This window comes from Trematomus bernacchii, unplaced genomic scaffold (genome assembly GCF_902827165.1).
Source record: "Trematomus bernacchii unplaced genomic scaffold, fTreBer1.1, whole genome shotgun sequence".
NCBI lineage: Eukaryota > Metazoa > Chordata > Actinopteri > Perciformes > Nototheniidae > Trematomus > Trematomus bernacchii.
In genome coordinates, this window is record NW_022987851.1 from 10991209 (window position 1) to 10997623 (window position 6415).

Here is a 6415-nt window from a genome sequence, read left to right on the forward strand (position 1 = left end):
TCTGATTTAAGGGTTGTTTATATTTCACATCATTAATCCAAATCTGTAAAGTAACTAAAATAAATGTAGTAAAAATACCAGATTAACCTTAAAGAAAGCCCTCAGGATTATAAAAGACCCCCATCACCCCAGCCACAAACTGTTCTGTCTGCTGCCGTCTGGCAGGCGGTACCGCAGCATCCGGACTAAAACCACCAGACTCAGGGACAGAAGAATATTAAACACCTGAACTTTGAAACAACATCCATAACATTCATCTGGCTGCTACTTAGAAATTATTTGTCTAATCAGTGGCGAGCCGTCAGGGCCCTCTAGGCCCTCTGTGAGGGCCTAAAATATTCCTAAAAATAATATTTAAAAACATTAAAAAAATATATATATTTTTAAAATATATATTTTTTTAATATTATTTTTGTTATATTTTTCATTAGTTTTACCGAAAAAAAACTTGATTTAATAAAATAACATTTCCAAAGAAATAAATCCTTCGAATCTGCCTGTTCAGTCTCTGTTTGAATGTGAAGGGTTACATGAAAGAAGCTCGTCTGGCCCTCTCTGCGATTCACAGAGGGCCCGCTATAGTAACTGAACGAGAGAGTAATGTCAAATGACAGTACAATTGACCAATCATATCTTCCCTCTAAATGGGTGGGTTTTATTATCGCGGACTTTATGACAAGTTCCGCCCGCTGTGAAACTTTTCTTGTTTCCATAGCAACCATAACTTCCTGTCAACAGCGTGAACTCGCCTTCAAAATAAAAGCATGCCAAATTACACTTAAGACATACAACTGCAACGAAAGTAACAAACACAATGCAATATCATTTTCAATGTCAAAGAACACAAATTGGGTTCACAGGTGTTGTTTTGTGTGGTAGAGGGTCGCTGTCATTGATGCGTTTTGCACCCTGGGCCGTTGGTTTGATATTCCGCTGAAGTATACTCTGTGACGTAATAACTCTTTTTTTTTTTTTTTTCGAGGGAAGGGGTGGGGGTCAGAGGGCCTAGGTATAAAGCTCACGGCTCGCCACTGTGTCTAATATATCATATTCCAATCACTTGTAGGCTATATAGACTCTTATTGCACTATTTGACTATTTTTCTTTTTGTATTTACTTGCACTATTTTTTCTGTGTATCTGTTTTATTGTGTTGCACTGTTGGAGGAGCCTGTGACATAAGGGAGGGGGGGGGTGTAGGACACGTTCGAGTCTTGATTTGGATAGTGTGCCGTCGATGGGTTTCATTCCATTTCAAAGTGCTGTTTGACGCGGTGTAAACTTTGCGCACTGCCACTCCAACATCCAATCACAGAGCTTGAGAACTAATCACGGGGTTTGTCAAACAGAGCACATGGTGTAGTCCCAAACGATAGCTGAGGATTCTGGGTAGTGTAGTGTCTTCTGCCATCCTAAACTCAGAAAAAATATTTGTTTCTCCGAATCGAAGGGGAAAAACACAAAAGCATTGCACACAATTTAAACCAATCAATGTTGTGTAATTAACAAGGATAATCTGGTGTTTTTGAGTTGATGAGTAGTGCAGATATCACTGTAAAATTAATCGACAGTAAGGAGAATAGTTACTTCCGGGTGTAAAATCCTCCGTTATCCAATGGGAATGGACGCTCACATTGCCTTTAAATGCCGCCGACATGGACCGATGCGGTGCTTCCCTGAGAGTTAAATACCGCCGCCAATGGGAATACATTGCAATCAGTTGAAAGCTCTTTGCGTCCGTTTATGAAACTGAAGGAGCCTCGGCACGTCCCAACTGCACGCCACGGGACCCTGACCAAGCGTCGCTCCTGGACGTTTAGGGAGTGAGAGTGTGTTGCGCTTAATGGGTCGGGCCGGCTCTGGAAATGCTGTGTGTTTATCTGCAGCTTTCCACAGAGTGTGAATCTGTGTGTGTACTTTCACATCTAAAGCAGCGTGTGTATGTTTTTTCTGGGTGTTAAGTGATTGTCTTTTGTTTTTCTTGCGCGCGTACCTTAACAGTGGCTTGTTCAGTCATTGTGTGTGTGTGATAAGGCATAGGCATGCTAACTCAAAGCTAGTTAGCAGCTACAAGGATTCCAAGGAACAGGAGGGCTGTGTACCGGGTAATAAATCTACAAGTGGTAGTCCTCCCTCGAACTCTCTGGGTGCAAGGCCGAAGAGTAAATCATTTCCATGGGATTTGGGAGGACGAACAACAGGCAGAGCCCAGCGCTCTGAAATCTGTGAAGCGATCGGCTGGCCTGCATTGTTATCACCCAGGAAGAGCGCCTCTTCAACCCCTATTCCTACTAGGAAACAGCCGTGGACAGCTGCTAAAGGGAGAACTACAAACAATCCTCCTAAACCACCGAGTATGCCAATCCAGAACAGATACGATCCACTGACCCAGAACCGGAGATCTCTTTCTGATGAGCTGGATAACCTGTCCTCTTCACACAGCAGGGTAAGAACCAATAGCTACTCCAAAAGTAAAAGGCTAGAGGGAAAGCTAACGACTGGGCCTGAAACTGTGATTGTGGGTGACTCTGCTGTAAGAGATGTAAAAAGTCTGTGTAGTAAGAACAACACCAAAGTACTCTGTTTTCCCAAGGATATGGTCTCTGACTTGGCTGAGAATATCCTGCATATTGGGGCTGAACATCCGACTGTGAAGAATGTGGTACTGCACATTGGAACAAATTATGTTGTGAAACAACAGTCAGAAGTGCTGAAAAAAGACTTTAAATGTTTGTTGGAAACTGTCAGCTCTCTAAATGCAGAGGTGTTCATCAGTGGCCCTCTACCGCCAGTCAGAAGAGGAGTGGAGAGATTCAGCAGATTGTTTGCACTGAACACCTGGCTTTCAACTGTCTGTACTGACCATTCTGTCAATTTTATTGACAACTTTAACTTTTTCTGGGACCGCAGACATCTTTTTAAGGCAAATGGAGTTTGCCTGAACAAGTCAGGAGTGAAATTGTTTATCTCTAACGTATTCAACTGCCTATGTCATCAATCTGTTCCCTCTGCCAAGGACAAGCAACAAGAGGAATCAAAACAAGAGAAAGACACAACACATCGCGCAGAAAACCTTGAAAATCTATCACTGCACCCGCCTGAGGAATGTCTTGATTATGGGAGACAAATGGAGAAGTCTCCACCGCCCTTCACCCCCCCCTATCACCTCTGAGGATACTCTTCCTTCACCCCACAGCTCTCTCTACTCTCTGTTCACCCTTTCACCCTCGCCCACCCTCCTGGAGATCGCTGAACACATGAAGGAGATACAGAGGGTTGGTACCAATTCCTTCCTGGAGTTCAAAGACCAAACTAAGGCGATACGCAGGGTTGGCAGCATGTCCTTTACCCCCGCTCCTCAACGACGCACACCAAAATCACCGAAGCAGAGACGCGCACCATCTCCCCCGTCTCCATCACCGTGCCTACGTCAACCACCTCCCCTCCCTTCAAGAAAGCATCTGCAGTCTCCGAAGCCTGATAAGGATGTGTGTGTACAAAACGCAACAAACTCTTACTGATATGTGCTGGGTCCAGGCTCAAGGGCGTATGGCACTCTCAACTCTTTCCAGGACATGCCGGGGCCCTGCCTGCCTGTAGCTTTGCCGATATCTGTGTTGATAGGTCAGTGTTTCCCCTATATACAAATAGCGGCGGCTATTTTTGTATTAAAATAATAATAATTTTAATTTTTGATTGTTTGTTATGTGGATTTGTAATATTTGTGTTACTGTATGTTCAATAAAGGTGTATTTTTGCTAAATCTTGAGACATTGCCACTGTATGTACTAGGCAGGGCCGATTTTTGGCATAGGCGGTCGCCTAGGGCGCCAGATCTGGGGGGCGCTGCACTGGTAGCTCTGGGAGGGGAAAAAACCTTTTTGACCGTTGGCGCTCATCCTAATTTTCGGCCTTGATGTAACAACATTCATAATTAAGTAAATGTAACACCCTTTTCACCCCGGTTACACTTTTCATTTGCCCTGTACGATGGGCGCTGTAAGTGATGAAAGTGGGGGATGTTGGCTTATCAGGTGCCCGCAGCTCACAGCCAAAGTGCGAGCATGGGAGCGAGAGAGCGAGCGAGGGAGAGAGAGAGAGGGCGCACCGGTACCGGCGCTGTTGTTATTAGAATCTGGTGCTAGCTGCGCTAACGGATATAAGAAGTAGATGTTTCTACAACCAGGGTGGAGGAGAGCTCTCCTGTCAGACTGAGAGGCTCAGTGAGGTAAAGGACTCTCTGAGTGTTTAGATAGTTCATTTTATGGCGCATTTCCACTACACGGCCTCGCTCGGTATGGCTAGGCCTCGTTAGGACTGGCTCACTTTATGGCGCATTTCCATTACAGTTTAGGAACTGGGGTAGTATCTATAGTAACGCAGTGTAGGCGGAGCCGTGACGTCATCTTCAATGAGAACCCCAGAAAAACAACACAGCCGTTAGCTGTTAGCACTCAGAGCTCACAGCTCCTCATATATGTTCAGAAACTAGACAAACGTTAAACAAGTACAAACCACAGACTGCCTGTGTCATGGCGAATACAGTCGCTGCTTTATTTATGTCTGTATAGGCCGTTGTTGTGAGTGTGGACGGTCGGAGCATATACTGCGTTAGCTTAGCCAATCTCCATTTAGAAAACATGCATTTTAAAAGGTTTTTCGCCTGCCGTCTGTCTGCAGACTTGTCAAAGCATTAATTCATGGTTTTTACTAACCGGTATCAGTATGTTGTTACTTCTGCATCATTTTGAAACGTGTATTACAATTAAATCACGGTCAAATATGTCCATCTTGTTGTAGTTGTAGCCCCCTTGCCAGCGATTCTCTCTCTAGTTTAGCATACTCAGCCCGACTCAGCCTCGTTGTCTCTGGCCCTAGACCCACGATTTTATGAGGCCAGAAAAACTGTGAATTAGGACCCACTAGCCGGTACTAGGCCAAGTGGAAACGCAACTAAAAACGGGCCGCTGACGTCACAGCCCTCTTAAACCGTGCTCCGCGCTGTAGTGGAAACGCGCCATTAGTCTAAGTTATCTCAGTGGGTCTCAAACGTTTTGACCACAAATTATGTAAACACATATTTCCAAGGCACTCCTTTATAATTATTAGGATAAATAAAAACAGGTTTGAAATCATTCCAATGTATACTATAGGACAGTAAACCAAAAATATTGTTTAAAGTTGGAGAGATACAAAAATATGCATAAATAAATAAATGTTAACTAGGTAAAATAAGATATAAATGAACAACAAAAATAAAATAAGTTACATTTATTTGTTATTGGCTATGGTAGGTTATTGGTTATGTTCACATACTTATTTTATTATTAAAATGTAAACCGATCTTTTTCATATGGGTGTTTTAGAGTTGTACCCCCTAGATCAGGTCTCTAGTAATTGTGTGCTCAAAGTGCACCAGATTGAAGCATTTTACTTAAAAATGTTAAAAAAATCTTCCCGGGGGGCCATACCCCCGGACCCCCCTAGAGGATGTGATGTCCACCCCCCAATTCAAACATGTTCATACAATACTGAATACATTTGAAGCCATTTTGACTATGTCAATAAGTTTCTGTTTTTGTAGTGTATTTGTCTTTTGTAGAGATTTTTCATTTATTCTTTATATATAAAATCTCGCCTAGGGCAGCAAATTGGCTAGAACCGGCCCTGGTACTAGGCCTCAAGAGCCTTTCTTGTGCTGGCAGAGACATAGAAACAAATTGGTGGGGCGCACTTCGCACGTGCACACACTAAAAAATTCCACGCGCTCCGCGCTCACATTATACTGGGCCCACGTGCCTTAGCACCGCTGCTATGACTCCATCCTAGGGGAAACACTGTAGGTAATAGATTAAGAGCGGTGAATCAGCTTAGACACAGGAAGTGCTCAAACGTTTGTGTGAGTTTATCAAATGTAGCAGTGATTCCATGTCAGCCACAGCTTGTCACAAAAAATCTTACTAATAGTGTATTTAACTAACTTAAACTAGCTTTATTAAATGTCAGGTCTTTGGCAGGAAAAACATTTTTAATCAATGATTTTATCACTGAGCACAATCTCGATTTTATGTTTTTAACGGAAACTTGGATTGAACAAAATAACAGTGCAGCTGTTCTTATCGAATCAACCCCTCCCAACTTTAGTTTTATGAGTCAGGAAAGAATGCATAAGAAAGGGGGTGGAGTTGCTATTTTGTTCAATGATTCCATTCAATGCAGGAAGACATCTTATGGGAACTTTGCTTCTTTTGAATATGTGGCCCTTCAGCTGAAATGCTCCTCTCGAGCTCTGTTCCTAAATATCTATAGACCACCCAAATACTGTGCAAGCTTTTTTGATGACTTTACTGAACTGCTGTCTATAGTGTGTATTGACTTTGACCGTCTAGTCATCGTTGGTGATTTTAACATCCATG